Genomic DNA, 23,781 nt, shown 5'->3' on the forward strand with positions numbered 1-23,781 from the left:
TTTTTTTTTTTATTATTACGAAAAAAAAGGGCTTACTATACATGGTCTTTTTTTTTTTTTAATTACAAAAAAAAAAAAAAAAGCCTTACTATACATGGTCTTTTTTTTTTTTTTTTTTATTACACATAAAAAAGAAAGCCTTACTATACATGGTCATTTTTTTTTTTTTATTACAAAAAAAAGCCTTACTATACATGCTCTTTTTTTTTTTTTTTACTTACAAAAAAAGAAGCCTAATTACACAAAAAAGAAAGCCTTACTATACATGGTCATTTTTTTTTTTATTACAAAAAAAAAGCCTTACTATACATGGTCATTTTTTTATGAAAAAAAAAGCCTTACTATACATGGTCATTTTTTTATGAAAAAAAAAAAGCCTTACTATACATGGTCATTTTTTTATGGAAAAAAAAAAGCCTTACTATACATGGTCATTTTTTTATGAAAAAAAAGCCTTACTATACATGGTCATTTTTTTAATTAAAAAAAAGCCTTACTATACATGGTCATTTTTTTATGAAAAAAAAAAACCTTACTATAACTTGGTCATTTTTTTAATTAAAAAAAAGCCTTACTATACATGGTCATTTTTTTATGAAAAAAAAGCCTTACTATACATGGTCGTTTTTTTGTCGGAAAAAAAAGCCTTACTATACATGGTTATTTTTTTGATTAAAAAAAAGCCTTACTATACATGGTCATTTTTTTATGACAAAAAAAAGCCTTACTATACATGGTCATTTTTTTATGAAAAAAAAAAGCCTTACTATACATGGTCATTTTTTTATGAAAAAAAAGCCTTACTATACATGGTCATTTTTTTATGAAAAAAAAAAAGCCTTACTATATACATGGTCATTTTTTTATGAAAAAAAGCCTTACTATACATGGTCATTTTTTTATGAAAAAAAAAAAGCCTTACTATACATGGTCATTTTTTTATGAAAAAAAGCCTTACTATACATGGTCATTTTTTAATAAAAAAAAAAGCCTTACTATACATGGTCATTTTTTTTATGAAAAAAAAGTCTTACTATACATGGTCGTTTTTTTGTCGGAAAAAAAAGCCTTACTATACATGGTCGTTTTTATGTCGGAAAAAAAAGCCTTACTATACATGGTCATTTTTTTATGAAAAAAAAGCCTTACTATACATGGTCATTTTTTTATGAAAAAAAAAGCCTTACTATACATGGTCATTTTTTTATGAAAAAAAAAAAGCCTTACTATACATGGTCGTTTTTTTGTCGGAAAAAAAAGCCTTACTATACATGGTCGTTTTTTTGTCGGAAAAAAAAGCCTTACTATACATGGTCGTTTTTTTTTATGAAAAAAAAGCCTTACTATACATGGTCATTTTTTTATGAAAAAAAAAGCCTTACTATGCATGGTCATTTTTTTTATTAAAAAAAGCCTTACTATACATGGTCATTTTTTTAATGAAAAAAAAGCCTTACTATACATGGTCATTTTTTTATGAAAAAAAAAGCCTTACTATACATGGTCATTTTTTTATGAAAAAAAAGCCTTACTATACATGGTCGTTTTTTTGTCGGAAAAAAAAGCCTTACTATACATGGTCGTTTTTATGTCGGAAAAAAAAGCCTTACTATACATGGTCATTTTTTTATGAAAAAAAAGCCTTACTATACATGGTCATTTTTTTATGAAAAAAAAAGCCTTACTATACATGGTCATTTTTTTATGAAAAAAAAAAAAGCCTTACTATACATGGTCATTTTTTTGTCGAAAAAAAAAGCCTTACTATACATGGTCGTTTTTTTGTCGGAAGAAAAAGCCTTACTATACATGGTCGTTTTTTTTGTCGGAAAAAAAAGCCTTACTATACATGGTCATTTTTTTATGAAAAAAAAGCCTTACTATACATGGTCATTTTTTTATGAAAAAAAAAGCCTTACTATACATGGTCATTTTTTTATGAAAAAAAAAAGCCTTACTATACATGGTCATTTTTTTATGAAAAAAAAGCCTTACTATACATGGTCATTTTTTTTAATTAAAAAAAGCCTTACTATACATGGTCATTTTTTTATGAAAAAAAAGCCTTACTATACATGGTCGTTTTTTTGTCGAAAAAAAAAGCCTTACTATACATGGTCGTTTTTTTTATGAAAAAAAAGCCTTACTATACATGGTCATTTTTTTATGAAAAAAAAGCCTTACTATGCATGGTCATTTTTTTGATTAAAAAAAGCCTTACTATACATGGTCATTTTTTTAATGAAAAAAAAGCCTTACTATACATGGTCATTTTTTTATGGAAAAAAAAGCCTTACTATACATGGTCATTTTTTTTATGAAAAAAAAGCCTTACTATACATGGTCGTTTTTTTGTCGGAAAAAAAAGCCTTACTATACATGGTCGTTTTTATGTCGGAAAAAAAAGCCTTACTATACATGGTCATTTTTTTATGAAAAAAAAAGCCTTACTATACATGGTCATTTTTTTATGAAAAAAAAAAAAGCCTTACTATACATGGTCATTTTTTTAATGAAAAAAAAAAGCCTTACTATACATGGTCATTTTTTTATGAAAAAAAAAAAGCCTTACTATACATGGTCGTTTTTTTGTCGGAAAAAAAAGCCTTACTATACATGGTCGTTTTTTTGTCGGAAAAAAAAGCCTTACTATACATGGTCGTTTTTTTTTATGAAAAAAAAGCCTTACTATACATGGTCATTTTTTTATGAAAAAAAAAGCCTTACTATACATGGTCATTTTTTTATGAAAAAAAAAAAAGCCTTACTATACATGGTCATTTTTTTGTCGAAAAAAAAAGCCTTACTATACATGGTCGTTTTTTTGTCGGAAGAAAAAGCCTTACTATACATGGTCGTTTTTTTTGTCGGAAAAAAAAGCCTTACTATACATGGTCATTTTTTTATGAAAAAAAAGCCTTACTATACATGGTCATTTTTTTATGAAAAAAAAAGCCTTACTATACATGGTCATTTTTTTATGAAAAAAAAAAAGCCTTACTATACATGGTCATTTTTTTATGAAAAAAAAGCCTTACTATACATGGTCATTTTTTTTAATTAAAAAAAGCCTTACTATACATGGTCATTTTTTTATGAAAAAAAAGCCTTACTATACATGGTCGTTTTTTTGTCGAAAAAAAAAGCCTTACTATACATGGTCGTTTTTTTTATGAAAAAAAAGCCTTACTATACATGGTCATTTTTTTATGAAAAAAAAGCCTTACTATGCATGGTCATTTTTTTGATTAAAAAAAGCCTTACTATACATGGTCATTTTTTTAATGAAAAAAAAGCCTTACTATACATGGTCATTTTTTTATGGAAAAAAAAGCCTTACTATACATGGTCATTTTTTTTATGAAAAAAAAGCCTTACTATACATGGTCGTTTTTTTGTCGGAAAAAAAAGCCTTACTATACATGGTCGTTTTTATGTCGGAAAAAAAAGCCTTACTATACATGGTCATTTTTTTATGAAAAAAAAGCCTTACTATACATGGTCATTTTTTTATGAAAAAAAAAAAAGCCTTACTATACATGGTCATTTTTTTATGAAAAAAAAAAAAGCCTTACTATACATGGTCATTTTTTTATGAAAAAAAAAAAGCCTTACTATACATGGTCGTTTTTTTGTCGGAAAAAAAAGCCTTACTATACATGGTCGTTTTTTTGTCGGAAAAAAAAGCCTTACTATACATGGTCGTTTTTTTTTATGAAAAAAAAGCCTTACTATACATGGTCATTTTTTTATGAAAAAAAAAGCCTTACTATGCATGGTCATTTTTTTTATTAAAAAAAGCCTTACTATACATGGTCATTTTTTAAATGAAAAAAAAGCCTTACTATACATGGTCATTTTTTTATGAAAAAAAAGCCTTACTATACATGGTCATTTTTTTATGAAAAAAAAGCCTTACTATACATGGTCGTTTTTTTGTCGGAAAAAAAAGCCTTACTATACATGGTCGTTTTTATGTCGGAAAAAAAAGCCTTACTATACATGGTCATTTTTTTATGAAAAAAAAGCCTTACTATACATGGTCATTTTTTTTAATTAAAAAAAGCCTTACTATACATGGTCATTTTTTTATGAAAAAAAAAGCTTTACTATACATGGTCATTTTTTTATGAAAAAAAAGCCTTACTATACATGGTCATTTTTTTAATGAAAAAAAAGCCTTACTATACATGGTCATTTTTTTATGGAAAAAAAAGCCTTACTATACATGGTCATTTTTTTTATGAAAAAAAAGCCTTACTATACATGGTCGTTTTTTTGTCGGAAAAAAAAGCCTTACTATACATGGTCGTTTTTATGTCGGAAAAAAAAGCCTTACTATACATGGTCATTTTTTTATGAAAAAAAAGCCTTACTATACATGGTCATTTTTTTATGAAAAAAAAAGCCTTACTATACATGGTCATTTTTTTATGAAAAAAAAAAAAGCCTTACTATACATGGTCATTTTTTTAATGAAAAAAAAAAGCCTTACTATACATGGTCATTTTTTTATGAAAAAAAAGCCTTACTATACATGGTCATTTTTTTGATTAAAAAAAGCCTTACTATACATGGTCATTTTTTTATGAAAAAAAAAGCCTTACTATACATGGTCATTTTTTTGATTAAAAAAAGCCTTACTATACATGGTCATTTTTTTATGAAAAAAAAACCTTGCTATACATGGTCGTTTTTTTGTCGGAAAAAAAAGCCTTACTATACATGGTCATTTTTTTATGAAAAAAAAGCCTTACTATACATGGTCATTTTTTTGATTAAAAAAAGCCTTACTATACATGGTCATTTTTTTTATGAAAAAAAAAGCCTTACTATACATGGTCATTTTTTTTATGAAAAAAAAGCCTTACTATACATGGTCATTTTTTTATGAAAAAAAGCCTTACTATACATGGTCGTTTTTTTGTCGGAAAAAAAAACCTTACTATACATGGTCATTTTTTTTATTAAAAAAAGCCTTACTATACATGGTCATTTTTTTAATGAAAAAAAAGCCTTACTATACATGGTCATTTTTTTATGAAAAAAAAAGCCTTACTATACATGGTCATTTTTTTATGAAAAAAAAGCCTTACTATACATGGTCGTTTTTTTGTCGGAAAAAAAAGCCTTACTATACATGGTCGTTTTTATGTCGGAAAAAAAAGCCTTACTATACATGGTCATTTTTTTATGAAAAAAAAGCCTTACTATACATGGTCATTTTTTTATGAAAAAAAAAGCCTTACTATACATGGTCATTTTTTTATGAAAAAAAAAAAAGCCTTACTATACATGGTCATTTTTTTGTCGAAAAAAAAAGCCTTACTATACATGGTCGTTTTTTTGTCGGAAGAAAAAGCCTTACTATACATGGTCGTTTTTTTTGTCGGAAAAAAAAGCCTTACTATACATGGTCATTTTTTTATGAAAAAAAAGCCTTACTATACATGGTCATTTTTTTATGAAAAAAAAAGCCTTACTATACATGGTCATTTTTTTATGAAAAAAAAAAAGCCTTACTATACATGGTCATTTTTTTATGAAAAAAAAGCCTTACTATACATGGTCATTTTTTTTAATTAAAAAAAGCCTTACTATACATGGTCATTTTTTTATGAAAAAAAAGCCTTACTATACATGGTCGTTTTTTTGTCGAAAAAAAAAGCCTTACTATACATGGTCGTTTTTTTTATGAAAAAAAAGCCTTACTATACATGGTCATTTTTTTATGAAAAAAAAGCCTTACTATGCATGGTCATTTTTTTGATTAAAAAAAGCCTTACTATACATGGTCATTTTTTTAATGAAAAAAAAGCCTTACTATACATGGTCATTTTTTTATGGAAAAAAAAGCCTTACTATACATGGTCATTTTTTTTATGAAAAAAAAGCCTTACTATACATGGTCGTTTTTTTGTCGGAAAAAAAAGCCTTACTATACATGGTCGTTTTTATGTCGGAAAAAAAAGCCTTACTATACATGGTCATTTTTTTATGAAAAAAAAAGCCTTACTATACATGGTCATTTTTTTATGAAAAAAAAAAAAGCCTTACTATACATGGTCAATTTTTTTAATGAAAAAAAAAAGCCTTACTATACATGGTCATTTTTTTATGAAAAAAAAAAAGCCTTACTATACATGGTCGTTTTTTTGTCGGAAAAAAAAGCCTTACTATACATGGTCGTTTTTTTGTCGGAAAAAAAAGCCTTACTATACATGGTCGTTTTTTTTTATGAAAAAAAAGCCTTACTATACATGGTCATTTTTTTATGAAAAAAAAAGCCTTACTATACATGGTCATTTTTTTATGAAAAAAAAAAAAGCCTTACTATACATGGTCATTTTTTTGTCGAAAAAAAAAGCCTTACTATACATGGTCGTTTTTTTGTCGGAAGAAAAAGCCTTACTATACATGGTCGTTTTTTTTGTCGGAAAAAAAAGCCTTACTATACATGGTCATTTTTTTATGAAAAAAAAGCCTTACTATACATGGTCATTTTTTTATGAAAAAAAAAGCCTTACTATACATGGTCATTTTTTTATGAAAAAAAAAAAGCCTTACTATACATGGTCATTTTTTTATGAAAAAAAAGCCTTACTATACATGGTCATTTTTTTTAATTAAAAAAAGCCTTACTATACATGGTCATTTTTTTATGAAAAAAAAGCCTTACTATACATGGTCGTTTTTTTGTCGAAAAAAAAAGCCTTACTATACATGGTCGTTTTTTTTATGAAAAAAAAAGCCTTACTATACATGGTCATTTTTTTATGAAAAAAAAGCCTTACTATGCATGGTCATTTTTTTGATTAAAAAAAGCCTTACTATACATGGTCATTTTTTTAATGAAAAAAAAGCCTTACTATACATGGTCATTTTTTTATGGAAAAAAAAGCCTTACTATACATGGTCATTTTTTTTATGAAAAAAAAGCCTTACTATACATGGTCGTTTTTTTGTCGGAAAAAAAAGCCTTACTATACATGGTCGTTTTTATGTCGGAAAAAAAAGCCTTACTATACATGGTCATTTTTTTATGAAAAAAAAGCCTTACTATACATGGTCATTTTTTTATGAAAAAAAAAGCCTTACTATACATGGTCATTTTTTTATGAAAAAAAAAAAAGCCTTACTATACATGGTCATTTTTTTAATGAAAAAAAAAAGCCTTACTATACATGGTCATTTTTTTATGAAAAAAAAAAAGCCTTACTATACATGGTCGTTTTTTTGTCGGAAAAAAAAGCCTTACTATACATGGTCGTTTTTTTGTCGGAAAAAAAAGCCTTACTATACATGGTCGTTTTTTTTTATGAAAAAAAAGCCTTACTATACATGGTCATTTTTTTATGAAAAAAAAAGCCTTACTATGCATGGTCATTTTTTTTATTAAAAAAAGCCTTACTATACATGGTCATTTTTTTAATGAAAAAAAAGCCTTACTATACATGGTCATTTTTTTATGAAAAAAAAGCCTTACTATACATGGTCATTTTTTTATGAAAAAAAAGCCTTACTATACATGGTCGTTTTTTTGTCGGAAAAAAAAGCCTTACTATACATGGTCGTTTTTATGTCGGAAAAAAAAGCCTTACTATACATGGTCATTTTTTTATGAAAAAAAAGCCTTACTATACATGGTCATTTTTTTTAATTAAAAAAAGCCTTACTATACATGGTCATTTTTTTATGAAAAAAAAAGCTTTACTATACATGGTCATTTTTTTATGAAAAAAAAGCCTTACTATACATGGTCATTTTTTTAATGAAAAAAAAGCCTTACTATACATGGTCATTTTTTTATGGAAAAAAAAGCCTTACTATACATGGTCATTTTTTTTATGAAAAAAAAGCCTTACTATACATGGTCGTTTTTTTGTCGGAAAAAAAAGCCTTACTATACATGGTCGTTTTTATGTCGGAAAAAAAAGCCTTACTATACATGGTCATTTTTTTATGAAAAAAAAGCCTTACTATACATGGTCATTTTTTTATGAAAAAAAAAGCCTTACTATACATGGTCATTTTTTTATGAAAAAAAAAAAAGCCTTACTATACATGGTCATTTTTTTAATGAAAAAAAAAAGCCTTACTATACATGGTCATTTTTTTATGAAAAAAAAGCCTTACTATACATGGTCATTTTTTTGATTAAAAAAAGCCTTACTATACATGGTCATTTTTTTATGAAAAAAAAAAGCCTTACTATACATGGTCATTTTTTTGATTAAAAAAAGCCTTACTATACATGGTCATTTTTTTATGAAAAAAAAACCTTGCTATACATGGTCGTTTTTTTGTCGGAAAAAAAAGCCTTACTATACATGGTCATTTTTTTATGAAAAAAAAGCCTTACTATACATGGTCATTTTTTTGATTAAAAAAAGCCTTACTATACATGGTCATTTTTTTTATGAAAAAAAAAGCCTTACTATACATGGTCATTTTTTTTATGAAAAAAAAGCCTTACTATACATGGTCATTTTTTTATGAAAAAAAGCCTTACTATACATGGTCGTTTTTTTGTCGGAAAAAAAAACCTTACTATACATGGTCATTTTTTTGATTAAAAAAAGCCTTACTATACATGGTCATTTTTTTTATGAAAAAAAAAGCCTTACTATACATGGTCATTTTTTTTATGAAAAAAAAGCCTTACTATACATGGTCATTTTTTTATGAAAAAAAGCCTTACTATACATGGTCATTTTTTTATGAAAAAAAAAAGCCTTACTATACATGGTCATTTTTTTATGAAAAAAAAAAAGCCTTACTATACATGGTCATTTTTTTATGAAAAAAAAGCCTTACTATACATGGTCATTTTTTTATGAAAAAAAAGCCTTACTATACATGGTCATTTTTTTGATTAAAAAAAGCCTTACTATACATGGTCATTTTTTTAATTAAAAAAAAGCCTTACTATACATGGTCATTTTTTTATGAAAAAAAAAAGCCTTACTATACATGGTCATTTTTTATGAAAAAAAAACCTTGCTATACATGGTCGTTTTTTTGTCGGAAAAAAAAGCCTTACTATACATGGTCATTTTTTTATGAAAAAAAAGCCTTACTATACATGGTCATTTTTTTGATTAAAAAAAGCCTTACTATACATGGTCATTTTTTTAATTAAAAAAAAGCCTTACTATACATGGTCATTTTTTTATGAAAAAAAAAAGCCTTACTATACATGGTCATTTTTTATGAAAAAAAAACCTTGCTATACATGGTCGTTTTTTTGTCGGAAAAAAAAGCCTTACTATACATGGTCATTTTTTTATGAAAAAAAAGCCTTACTATACATGGTCATTTTTTTTATGAAAAAAAAAGCCTTACTATACATGGTCATTTTTTTTATGAAAAAAAAGCCTTACTATACATGGTCATTTTTTTATGAAAAAAAGCCTTACTATACATGGTCATTTTTTTATGAAAAAAAGCCTTACTATACATGGTCGTTTTTTTGTCGGAAAAAAAAACCTTACTATACATGGTCGTTTTTTTAATGAAAAAAAAGCCTTACTATACATGGTCATTTTTTTATGAAAAAAAAGCCTTACTATACATGGTCATTTTTTTGATTAAAAAAAGCCTTACTATACATGGTCATTTTTTTTATGAAAAAAAAGCCTTACTATACATGGTCATTTTTTTTATGAAAAAAAAAGCCTTAATATACATGGTCATTTTTTTATGAAAAAAAAGCCTTACTATACATGGTCGTTTTTTTGTCGGAAAAAAAAGCCTTACTATACATGGTCATTTTTTTATGAAAAAAAAAAGCCTTACTATACATGGTCATTTTTTTATGAAAAAAAAAGCCTTACTATACATGGTCATTTTTTTGATTGAAAAAAGCCTTACTATACATGGTCATTTTTTAATGAAAAAAAAAGCCTTACTATACATGGTCATTTTTTAATGAAAAAAAAGCCTTACTATATACATGGTCATTTTTTTATGAAAAAAAAGCCTTACTATACATGGTCGTTTTTTTGTCGGAAAAAAAAGCCTTACTATACATGGTCGTTTTTATGTCGGAAAAAAAAGCCTTACTATACATGGTCATTTTTTTATGAAAAAAAAGCCTTACTATACATGGTCATTTTTTTATGAAAAAAAAAGCCTTACTATACATGGTCATTTTTTTATGAAAAAAAAAAAGCCTTACTATACATGGTCATTTTTTTATGAAAAAAAAGCCTTACTATACATGGTCATTTTTTTATGAAAAAAAAAGCCTTACTATACATGGTCATTTTTTTATGAAAAAAAAAAGCCTTACTATACATGGTCATTTTTTTATGAAAAAAAAGCCTTACTATACATGGTCATTTTTTTGATTAAAAAAAGCCTTACTATACATGGTCATTTTTTTAATTAAAAAAAAGCCTTACTATACATGGTCATTTTTTTATGAAAAAAAAAAGCCTTACTATACATGGTCATTTTTTTATGAAAAAAAAGCCTTACTATGCATGGTCATTTTTTTGATTAAAAAAAGCCTTACTATACATGGTCATTTTTTTAATGAAAAAAAAGCCTTACTATACATGGTCATTTTTTTATGAAAAAAAAAGCCTTACTATACATGGTCATTTTTTTATGAAAAAAAAGCCTTACTATACATGGTCGTTTTTTTGTCGGAAAAAAAAGCCTTACTATACATGGTCATTTTTTTATGAAAAAAAAGCCTTACTATACATGGTCATTTTTTTATGAAAAAAAAAGCCTTACTATACATGGTCATTTTTTTATGAAAAAAAAAAGCCTTACTATACATGGTCATTTTTTTGTCGAAAAAAAAAGCCTTACTATACATGGTCATTTTTTTTTATTAAAAAAAGCCTTACTATACATGGTCATTTTTTTTATGAAAAAAAAGCCTTACTATACATGGTCATTTTTTTATGAAAAAAAAAAGCTTTACTATACATGGTCATTTTTTTATGAAAAAAAAGCCTTACTATACATGGTCGTTTTTTTGTCGGAAAAAAAAGCCTTACTATACATGGTCGTTTTTTTTATGAAAAAAAAGCCTTACTATACATGGTCATTTTTTTATGAAAAAAAAGCCTTACTATGCATGGTCATTTTTTTGATTAAAAAAAGCCTTACTATACATGGTCATTTTTTTAATGAAAAAAAAGCCTTACTATACATGGTCATTTTTTTATGAAAAAAAAAAGCCTTACTATACATGGTCATTTTTTTATGAAAAAAAAAAGCCTTACTATACATGGTCATTTTTTTATGAAAAAAAAGCCTTACTATACATGGTCATTTTTTTGATTAAAAAAAGCCTTACTATACATGGTCATTTTTTTAATTAAAAAAAAGCCTTACTATACATGGTCATTTTTTTATGAAAAAAAAAAGCCTTACTATACATGGTCATTTTTTTATGAAAAAAAAGCCTTACTATGCATGGTCATTTTTTTGATTAAAAAAAGCCTTACTATACATGGTCATTTTTTTAATGAAAAAAAAGCCTTACTATACATGGTCATTTTTTTATGAAAAAAAAAGCCTTACTATACATGGTCATTTTTTTATGAAAAAAAAGCCTTACTATACATGGTCGTTTTTTTGTCGGAAAAAAAAGCCTTACTATACATGGTCATTTTTTTATGAAAAAAAAGCCTTACTATACATGGTCATTTTTTTATGAAAAAAAAAGCCTTACTATACATGGTCATTTTTTTATGAAAAAAAAAAAGCCTTACTATACATGGTCATTTTTTTGTCGAAAAAAAAAGCCTTACTATACATGGTCATTTTTTTTTTATTAAAAAAAGCCTTACTATACATGGTCATTTTTTTTATGAAAAAAAAGCCTTACTATACATGGTCATTTTTTTATGAAAAAAAAAAAGCTTTACTATACATGGTCATTTTTTTATGAAAAAAAAGCCTTACTATACATGGTCGTTTTTTTGTCGGAAAAAAAAGCCTTACTATACATGGTCGTTTTTTTTATGAAAAAAAAGCCTTACTATACATGGTCATTTTTTTATGAAAAAAAAGCCTTACTATGCATGGTCATTTTTTTGATTAAAAAAAGCCTTACTATACATGGTCATTTTTTTAATGAAAAAAAAGCCTTACTATACATGGTCATTTTTTTATGAAAAAAAAAGCCTTACTATACATGGTCATTTTTTTATGAAAAAAAAGCCTTACTATACATGGTCGTTTTTTTGTCGGAAAAAAAAGCCTTACTATACATGGTCGTTTTTATGTCGGAAAAAAAAAGCCTTACTATACATGGTCATTTTTTTATGAAAAAAAAGCCTTACTATACATGGTCATTTTTTTATGAAAAAAAAAAAGCCTTACTATACATGGTCATTTTTTTATGAAAAAAAAAAAGCCTTACTATACATGGTCATTTTTTTATGAAAAAAAAAAAGCCTTACTATACATGGTCATTTTTTTTATGAAAAAAAAGCCTTACTATACATGGTCATTTTTTTATGAAAAAAAAGCCTTACTATACATGGTCATTTTTTTGATTAAAAAAAGCCTTACTATACATGGTCATTTTTTTAATTAAAAAAAAGCCTTACTATACATGGTCATTTTTTTATGAAAAAAAAAAGCCTTACTATACATGGTCATTTTTTATGAAAAAAAAACCTTGCTATACATGGTCGTTTTTTTGTCGGAAAAAAAAGCCTTACTATACATGGTCATTTTTTTATGAAAAAAAAGCCTTACTATACATGGTCATTTTTTTGATTAAAAAAAGCCTTACTATACATGGTCATTTTTTTTATGAAAAAAAAAGCCTTACTATACATGGTCATTTTTTTTATGAAAAAAAAGCCTTACTATACATGGTCATTTTTTTATGAAAAAAAGCCTTACTATACATGGTCGTTTTTTTGTCGGAAAAAAAAACCTTACTATACATGGTCGTTTTTTTAATGAAAAAAAAGCCTTACTATACATGGTCATTTTTTTATGAAAAAAAAGCCTTACTATACATGGTCATTTTTTTTATGAAAAAAAAGCCTTACTATACATGGTCATTTTTTTTATGAAAAAAAAAGCCTTAATATACATGGTCATTTTTTTATGAAAAAAAAGCCTTACTATACATGGTCGTTTTTTTGTCGGAAAAAAAAGCCTTACTATACATGGTCATTTTTTTATGAAAAAAAAAAGCCTTACTATACATGGTCATTTTTTTATGAAAAAAAAAGCCTTACTATACATGGTCATTTTTTTATGAAAAAAAAAAGCCTTACTATACATGGTCATTTTTTTATGAAAAAAAAGCCTTACTATACATGGTCATTTCTTTTATGAAAAAAAAAAAGCCTTACTATACATGGTCATTTTTTTATGAAAAAAAAAGCCTTACTATACATGGTCATTTTTTTGATTGAAAAAAGCCTTACTTTCCATGGTCATTTTTTAATGAAAAAAAAAGCCTTACTATACATGGTCATTTTTTAATGAAAAAAAAAGCCTTACTATACATGGTCATTTTTTTATGAAAAAAAAGCCTTACTATACATGGTCGTTTTTTTGTCGGAAAAAAAAGCCTTACTATACATGGTCGTTTTTATGTCGGAAAAAAAAGCCTTACTATACATGGTCATTTTTTTATGAAAAAAAAGCCTTACTATACATGGTCATTTTTTTATGAAAAAAAAAGCCCTACTATACATGGTCATTTTTTTATGAAAAAAAAAGCCTTACTATACATGGTCATTTTTTTATGAAAAAAAAGCCTTACTATACATGGTCATTTTTTTATGAAAAAAAAGCCTTACTATACATGGTCATTTTTTTATGAAAAAAAAAAGCCTTACTATACATGGTCATTTTTTTATGAAAAAAAAGCCTTACTATACATGGTCATTTTTTTGATTAAAAAAAGCCTTACTATACATGGTCATTTTTTAATTAAAAAAAAGCCTTACTATACATGGTCATTTTTTTATGAAAAAAAAAAGCCTTACTATACATGGTCATTTTTTTATGAAAAAAAAACCTTACTATACATGGTCGTTTTTTTGTCGGAAAAAAAAGCCTTACTATACATGGTCGTTTTTTTGTCGGAAAAAAAAGCCTTACTATACATGGTCGTTTTTTTTATGAAAAAAAAGCCTTACTATACATGGTCATTTTTTTATGAAAAAAAAGCCTTACTATGCATGGTCATTTTTTTGATTAAAAAAAGCCTTACTATACATGGTCATTTTTTTAATGAAAAAAAAGCCTTACTATACATGGTCATTTTTTTATGAAAAAAAAAGCCTTACTATACATGGTCATTTTTTTATGAAAAAAAAGCCTTACTATACATGGTCGTTTTTTTGTCGAAAAAAAAAGCCTTACTATACATGGTCATTTTTTTATGAAAAAAAAGCCTTACTATACATGGTCATTTTTTTATGAAAAAAAAAGCCTTACTATACATGGTCATTTTTTTATGAAAAAAAAAAAGCCTTACTATACATGGTCATTTTTTTGTCGAAAAAAAAAGCCTTACTATACATGGTCATTTTTTTTATTAAAAAAAGCCTTACTATACATGGTCATTTTTTTTATGAAAAAAAAGCCTTACTATACATGGTCATTTTTTTATGAAAAAAAAAAGCTTTACTATACATGGTCATTTTTTTATGAAAAAAAAGCCTTACTATACATGGTCGTTTTTTTGTCGGAAAAAAAAGCCTTACTATACATGGTCGTTTTTATGTCGGAAAAAAAAAGCCTTACTATACATGGTCATTTTTTTATGAAAAAAAAGCCTTACTATACATGGTCATTTTTTTATGAAAAAAAAAAGCCTTACTATACATGGTCATTTTTTTATGAAAAAAAAAAAGCCTTACTATACATGGTCATTTTTTTATGAAAAAAAAGCCTTACTATACATGGTCATTTTTTTATGAAAAAAAAAGCCTTACTATACATGGTCATTTTTTTATGAAAAAAAAAAAGCCTTACTATACATGGTCATTTTTTTATGAAAAAAAAGCCTTACTATACATGGTCATTTTTTTGATTAAAAAAAGCCTTACTATACATGGTCATTTTTTTAATTAAAAAAAAGCCTTACTATACATGGTCATTTTTTTATGAAAAAAAAAAGCCTTACTATACATGGTCATTTTTTTATGAAAAAAAAACCTTACTATACATGGTCGTTTTTTTGTCGGAAAAAAAAGCCTTACTATACATGGTCGTTTTTTTTATGAAAAAAAAGCCTTACTATACATGGTCATTTTTTTATGAAAAAAAAGCCTTACTATACATGGTCATTTTTTTGATTAAAAAAAGCCTTACTATACATGGTCATTTTTTTTATGAAAAAAAAAGCCTTACTATACATGGTCATTTTTTTATGAAAAAAAAAGCCTTACTATATATACATGGTCATTTTTTTATGAAAAAAAGCCTTACTATACATGGTCGTTTTTTTGTCGGAAAAAAAAGCCTTACTATACATGGTCGTTTTTTTAATGAAAAAAAAGCCTTACTATACATGGTCATTTTTTTATGAAAAAAAAGCCTTACTATACATGGTCATTTTTTTTATTAAAAAAAGCCTTACTATACATGGTCATTTTTTTTATGAAAAAAAAAAAGCCTTACTATACATGGTCATTTTTTTATGAAAAAAAAAGCCTTAATATACATGGTCATTTTTTTATGAAAAAAAAGCCTTACTATACATGGTCATTTTTTTTATTAAAAAAAGCCTTACTATACATGGTCATTTTTTAATGAAAAAAAAAAGCCTTACTATACATGGTCATTTTTTTATGAAAAAAAAGCCTTACTATACATGGTCGTTTTTTTGTCGGAAAAAAAAGCCTTACTATACATGGTCGTTTTTATGTCGGGAAAAAAAAGCCTTACTATACATGGTCATTTTTCTATGAAAAAAAAGCCTTACTATACATGGTCATTTTTTTATGAAAAAAAAGCCTTACTATACATGGTCATTTTTTTATGAAAAAAAAAAGCCTTACTATACATGGTCATTTTTTTATGAAAAAAAAGCCTTACTATACATGGTCATTTTTTTATGAAAAAAAAAGCCTTACTATACATGGTCATTTTTTTATGAAAAAAAAAAAAGCCTTACTATACATGGTCATTTTTTTATGAAAAAAAAGCCTTACTATACATGGTCATTTTTTTGATTAAAAAAAGCCTTACTATACATGGTCATTTTTTTTATGAAAAAAAAGCCTTACTATACATGGTCATTTTTTTATGAAAAAAAAAAGCCTTACTATACATGGTCATTTTTTTATGAAAAAAAACCCTTACTATACATGGTCGTTTTTTTGTCGGAAAAAAAAGCCTTACTATACATGGTCGTTTTTTTTATGAAAAAAAAGCCTTACTATACATGGTCATTTTTTTATGAAAAAAAAGCCTTACTATACTTGGTCATTTTTTTGATTAAAAAAAGCCTTACTATACATGGTCATTTTTTTATGAAAAAAAAAAAGCCTTACTATACATGGTCATTTTTTTAATGAAAAAAAAGCCTTACTATACATGGTCATTTTTTTATGAAAAAAAAAAAGCCTTACTATACATGGTCATTTTTTTATGAAAAAAAAACCTTACTATACTTGGTCGTTTTTTTGTCGGAAAAAAAAGCCTTACTATACATGGTCGTTTTTTTTATGAAAAAAAAGCCTTACTATACATGGTCATTTTTTTATGAAAAAAAAGCCTTACTATACATGGTCATTTTTTTGATTAAAAAAAGCCTTACTATACATGGTCATTTTTTTATGAAAAAAAAAAGCCTTACTATACATGGTCATTTTTTTATGAAAAAAAAACCTTACTATACATGGTCGTTTTTTTGTCGGAAAAAAAAGCCTTACTATACATGGTCGTTTTTTTTATGAAAAAAAAGCCTTACTATACATGGTCATTTTTTTATGAAAAAAAAGCCTTACTATACATGGTCATTTTTTTGATTAAAAAAAGCCTTACTATACATGGTCATTTTTTTTATGAAAAAAAAAGCCTTACTATACATGGTCATTTTTTTATGAAAAAAAAAGCCTTACTATACATGGTCATTTTTTTATGAAAAAAAAAGCCTTACTATACATGGTCATTTTTTTATGAAAAAAAAAGCCTTACTATACATGGTCATTTTTTTTATGAAAAAAAAAAAGCCTTACTATACATGGTCATTTTTTATGAAAAAAAAGCCTTACTATACATGGTCATTTTTTTGATTAAAAAAAGCCTTACTATACATGGTCATTTTTTTTATGAAAAAAAAAGCCTTACTATATACATGGTCATTTTTTTATGAAAAAAAAAAGCCTTACTATACATGGTCATTTTTTTATGAAAAAAAAGCCTTACTATACATGGTCGTTTTTTTGTCGGAAAAAAAAGCCTTACTGTACATGGTCGTTTTTTTTATGAAAAAAAAGCCTTACTATACATGGTCATTTTTTTATGAAAAAAAAAGCCTTACTATACATGGTCATTTTTTTTATTAAAAAAAGCCTTACTATACATGGTCATTTTTTTATGAAAAAAAAGCCTTACTATACATGGTCATTTTTTATGAAAAAAAAAAGCCTTACTATATACATGGTCGTTTTTTTGTCAGAAAAAAAAGCCTTACTATACATGGTCATTTTTTTATGAAAAAAAAAAAGCCTTACTATACATGGTCATTTTTTTTATGAAAAAAAAAAGCCTTACTATACATGGTCATTTTTTTATGAAAAAAAAAAAGCCTTACTATACATGGTCATTTTTTTATGAAAAAAAAGCCTTACTATACATGGTCATTTTTTTTATGAAAAAAAAAGCCTTACTATACATGGTCATTTTTTTATGAAAAAAAAGCCTTACTATACATGGTCGTTTTTTTTGTCGGAAAAAAAAGCCTTACTATACATGGTCATTTTTTTATGAAAAAAAAAAAGCCTTACTATACATGGTCATTTTTTAATGAAAAAAAAAGCCTTACTATACATGGTCATTTTTTTTATGAAAAAAAAAAAAGCCTTACTATACATGGTCATTTTTTTATGAAAAAAAAGCCTTACTATACATGGTCATTTTTTTGATTAAAAAAAGCCTTACTATACATGGTCATTTTTTTTTATGAAAAAAAAAAGCCTTACTATACATGGTCATTTTTTTATGAAAAAAAAGCCTTACTATACATGGTCGTTTTTTTGTCGGAAAAAAAAGCCTTACTATACATGGTCGTTTTTTTTTATGAAAAAAAAGCCTTACTATACATGGTCATTTTTTTATGAAAAAAAAAGCCTTACTATACATGGTCATTTTTTATGAAAAAAAAAAAGCCTTACTATACATGGTCGTTTTTTTATGAAAAAAAAAAAGCCTTACTATACATGGTCGTTTTTTTGTCGGAAAAAAAAGCCTTACTATACATGGTCATTTTTTTATGAAAAAAAAAAGCCTTACTATACATGGTCATTTTTTTATGAAAAAAAAAGCCTTACTATACATGGTCATTTTTTTATGAAAAAAAAAGCCTTACTATACATGGTCATTTTTTTATGAAAAAAAAAGCCTTACTATACATGGTCATTTTTTTTATGAAAAAAAGCCTTACTATACATGGTCATTTTTTTTATGAAAAAAAAGCCTTACTATACATGGTCATTTTTTTGATTAAAAAAAGCCTTACTATACATGGTCATTTTTTTTATGAAAAAAAAAGCCTTACTATACATGGTCATTTTTTTTATGAAAAAAAAAGCCTTACTATACATGGTCATTTTTTTATGAAAAAAAGCCTTACTATACATGGTCGTTTTTTTGTCGGAAAAAAAAGCCTTACTATACATGGTCGTTTTTTTAATGAAAAAAAAGCCTTACTATACATGGTCATTTTTTTATGAAAAAAAAAAGCCTTACTATACATGGTCATTTTTTTATGAAAAAAAAAGCCTTAATATACATGGTCATTTTTTTATGAAAAAAAAAAGCCTTACTATACATGGTCATTTTTTTATGAAAAAAAAAGCCTTACTATACATGGTCATTTTTTTTATGAAAAAAAAAAAAGCCTTACTATACATGGTCATTTTTTTATGAAAAAAAAGCCTTACTATACATGGTCTTTTTTTTTATTAAAAAAAGCCTTACTATACATGGTCATTTTTTAATGAAAAAAAAAGCCTTACTATACATGGTCATTTTTTTATGAAAAAAAAGCCTTACTATACATGGTCGTTTTTTTGTCGGAAAAAAAAGCCTTACTATACATGGTCGTTTTTATGTCGGGAAAAAAAAGCCTTACTATACATGGTCATTTTTCTATGAAAAAAAAGCCTTACTATACATGGTCATTTTTTTATGAAAAAAAAGCCTTACTATACATGGTCATTTTTTTATGAAAAAAAAAAAGCCTTACTATACATGGTCATTTTTTTTATGAAAAAAAAGCCTTACTATACATGGTCATTTTTTTATGAAAAAAAAAGCCTTACTATACATGGTCATTTTTTTATGAAAAAAAAAAGCCTTACTATACATGGTCATTTTTTTATGAAAAAAAAGCCTTACTATACATGGTCATTTTTTTGATTAAAAAAAGCCTTACTATACATGGTCATTTTTTTTATGAAAAAAAAGCCTTACTATACATGGTCATTTTTTTATGAAAAAAAAAGCCTTACTATACATGGTCATTTTTTTATGAAAAAAAACCCTTACTATACATGGTCGTTTTTTTGTCGAAAAAAAAAGCCTTACTATACATGGTCGTTTTTTTTATGAAAAAAAAGCCTTACTATACATGGTCATTTTTTTATGAAAAAAAAGCCTTACTATACATGGTCATTTTTTTGATTAAAAAAAGCCTTACTATACATGGTCATTTTTTTATGAAAAAAAAAAAGCCTTACTATACATGGTCATTTTTTTATGAAAAAAAAACCTTACTATACATGGTCGTTTTTTTGTCGGAAAAAAAAGCCTTACTATACATGGTCGTTTTTTTTATGAAAAAAAAGCCTTACTATACATGGTCATTTTTTTATGAAAAAAAAGCCTTACTATACATGGTCATTTTTTTGATTAAAAAAAGCCTTACTATACATGGTCATTTTTTTATGAAAAAAAAAGCCTTACTATACATGGTCATTTTTTTATGAAAAAAAAAGCCTTACTATACATGGTCATTTTTTTATGAAAAAAAAGCCTTACTATACATGGTCGTTTTTTTGTCGGAAAAAAAAGCCTTACTATACATGGTCGTTTTTTTAATGAAAAAAAAGCCTTACTATACATGGTCATTTTTTTATGAAAAAAAAGCCTTACTATACATGGTCATTTTTTTGATTAAAAAAAGCCTTACTATACATGGTCATTTTTTTTATGAAAAAAAAGCCTTACTATACATGGTCATTTTTTTTATGAAAAAAAAAGCCTTACTATACATGGTCATTTTTTTTATGAAAAAAAAGCCTTACTATACATGGTCGTTTTTTTGTCGGAAAAAAAAGCCTTACTATACATGGTCATTTTTTTATGAAAAAAAAGCCTTACTATATATGGTCATTTTTTTATGAAAAAAAAAGCCTTACTATACATGGTCATTTTTTAATGAAAAAAAAAGCCTTACTATACATGGTCATTTTTTTTATGAAAAAAAAAAAAGCCTTACTATACATGGTCATTTTTTTATGAAAAAAAAGCCTTACTATACATGGTCATTTTTTTTTATGAAAAAAAAAAGCCTTACTATATATACATGGTCATTTTTTTATGAAAAAAAAGCCTTACTATACATGGTCGTTTTTTTGTCGGAAAAAAAAGCCTTACTGTACATGGTCGTTTTTTTTATGAAAAAAAGCCTTACTATACATGGTCATTTTTTTATGAAAAAAAAAGCCTTACTATACATGGTCATTTTTTTTTATTAAAAAAAGCCTTACTATATATACATGGTCATTTTTTTTTATGAAAAAAAAGCCTTACTATACATGGTCATTTTTTATGAAAAAAAAAAGCCTTACTATACATGGTCGTTTTTTTATGAAAAAAAAAGCCTTACTATACATGGTCATTTTTTTATGAAAAAAAAGCCTTACTATACATGGTCATTTTTTTTATGAAAAAAAAAGCCTTACTATACATGGTCATTTTTTTATGAAAAAAAAGCCTTACTATACATGGTCGTTTTTTTGTCGGAAAAAAAAGCCTTACTATACATGGTCATTTTTTTATGAAAAAAAAAAGCCTTACTATACATGGTCATTTTTTTATGAAAAAAAAAGCCTTACTATACATGGTCATTTTTTTATGAAAAAAAAAGCTTTACTATACATGGTCATTTTTTTATGAAAAAAAAAAGCCTTACTATACATGGTCATTTTTTTTATGAAAAAAAAAAGGCTTACTATACATGGTCATTTTTTTATGAAAAAAAAGCCTTACTATACATGGTCATTTTTTTGATTAAAAAAAGCCTTACTATACATGGTCATTTTTTTTATGAAAAAAAAAGCCTTACTATACATGGTCATTTTTTTATGAAAAAAAAGCCTTACTATACATGGTCGTTTTTTTGTCGGAAAAAAAAGCCTTACTGTACATGGTCGTTTTTTTTTATTTAAAAAAAGCCTTACTATACATGGTCATTTTTTTATGAAAAAAAAAGCCTTACTATACATGGTCATTTTTTTTTATTAAAAAAAGCCTTACTATACATGGTCATTTTTTTATGAAAAAAAAGCCTTACTATACATGGTCATTTTTTTGATTAAAAAAAGCCTTACTATACATGGTCATTTTTTTTATGAAAAAAAAGCCTTACTATACATGGTCATTTTTTTATGAAAAAAAAAGCCTTACTATACATGGTCATTTTTTTATGAAAAAAAAGCCTTACTATACATGGTCGTTTTTTTGTCGGAAAAAAAAGCCTTACTATACATGGTCGTTTTTTTAATGAAAAAAAAGCCTTACTATACATGGTCATTTTTTTATGAAAAAAAAGCCTTACTATACATGGTCATTTTTTTGATTAAAAAAAGCCTTACTATACATGGTCATTTTTTTAATGAAAAAAAAGCCTTACTATACATGGTCATTTTTTTTATGAAAAAAAAAGCCTTAATATACATGGTCATTTTTTTATGAAAAAAAAGCCTTACTATACATGGTCGTTTTTTTGTCGGAAAAAAAGCCTTACTATACATGGTCATTTTTTTATGAAAAAAAAAAAGCCTTACTATACATGGTCATTTTTTTATGAAAAAAAAAGCCTTACTATACATGGTCATTTTTTTATGAAAAAAAAAAAGCCTTACTATACATGGTCATTTTTTTATGAAAAAAAAAGCCTTACTATACATGGTCATTTTTTTTATGAAAAAAAAAAAGCCTTACTATACATGGTCATTTTTTTATGAAAAAAAAGCCTTACTATACATGGTCATTTTTTTTATTAAAAAAAGTCTTACTATACATGGTCATTTTTTAATGAAAAAAAAAGCCTTACTATACATGGTCATTTTTTTATGAAAAAAAAGCCTTACTATACATGGTCGTTTTTTTGTCGGAAAAAAAAGCCTTACTATACATGGTCGTTTTTATGTCGGGAAAAAAAAGCCTTACTATACATGGTCATTTTTCTATGAAAAAAAAGCCTTACTATACATGGTCATTTTTTTATGAAAAAAAAAAGCCTTACTATACATGGTCATTTTTTTATGAAAAAAAAGCCTTACTATACATGGTCATTTTTTTGATTAAAAAAAGCCTTACTATACATGGTCATTTTTTTTATGAAAAAAAAAAAGCCTTACTATACATGGTCATTTTTTTATGAAAAAAAAACCTTACTATACATGGTCGTTTTTTTGTCGGAAAAAAAGCCTTACTATACATGGTCGTTTTTTTTATGAAAAAAAAGCCTTACTATACATGGTCGTTTTTTTTATGAAAAAAAAGCCTTACTATACATGGTCATTTTTTTATGAAAAAAAAGCCTTACTATACATGGTCATTTTTTTGATTAAAAAAAGCCTTACTATACATGGTCATTTTTTTTATGAAAAAAAAAGCCTTACTATACATGGTCATTTTTTTATGAAAAAAAAAGCCTTACTATACATGGTCATTTTTTTATGAAAAAAAAGCCTTACTATACATGGTCGTTTTTTTGTCGGAAAAAAAAGCCTTACTATACATGGTCGTTTTTTTAATGAAAAAAAAGCCTTACTATACATGGTCATTTTTTTATGAAAAAAAAGCCTTACTATACATGGTCATTTTTTTGATTAAAAAAAGCCTTACTATACATGGTCATTTTTTTTATGAAAAAAAAGCCTTACTATACATGGTCATTTTTTTTATGAAAAAAAAAGCCTTACTATACATGGTCATTTTTTTTATGAAAAAAAAGCCTTACTATACATGGTCGTTTTTTTGTCGGAAAAAAAAAGCCTTACTATACATGGTCATTTTTTTATGAAAAAAAAAAGCCTTACTATACATGGTCATTTTTTTATGAAAAAAAAAGCCTTACTATACATGGTCATTTTTTTATGAAAAAAAAAGCCTTACTATACATGGTCATTTTTTTATAAAAAAAAAAGCCTTACTATACATGGTCATTTTTTTATGAAAAAAAAAGCCTTACTATACATGGTCATTTTTTTATGAAAAAAAAGCCTTACTATACATGGTCGTTTTTTTGTCGGAAAAAAAAGCCTTACTATACATGGTCGTTTTTTTAATGAAAAAAAAGCCTTACTATACATGGTCATT

This window comes from Festucalex cinctus, chromosome 20 (genome assembly GCF_051991245.1).
Source record: "Festucalex cinctus isolate MCC-2025b chromosome 20, RoL_Fcin_1.0, whole genome shotgun sequence".
Classification (NCBI taxonomy): Eukaryota; Metazoa; Chordata; class Actinopteri; order Syngnathiformes; family Syngnathidae; genus Festucalex; species Festucalex cinctus.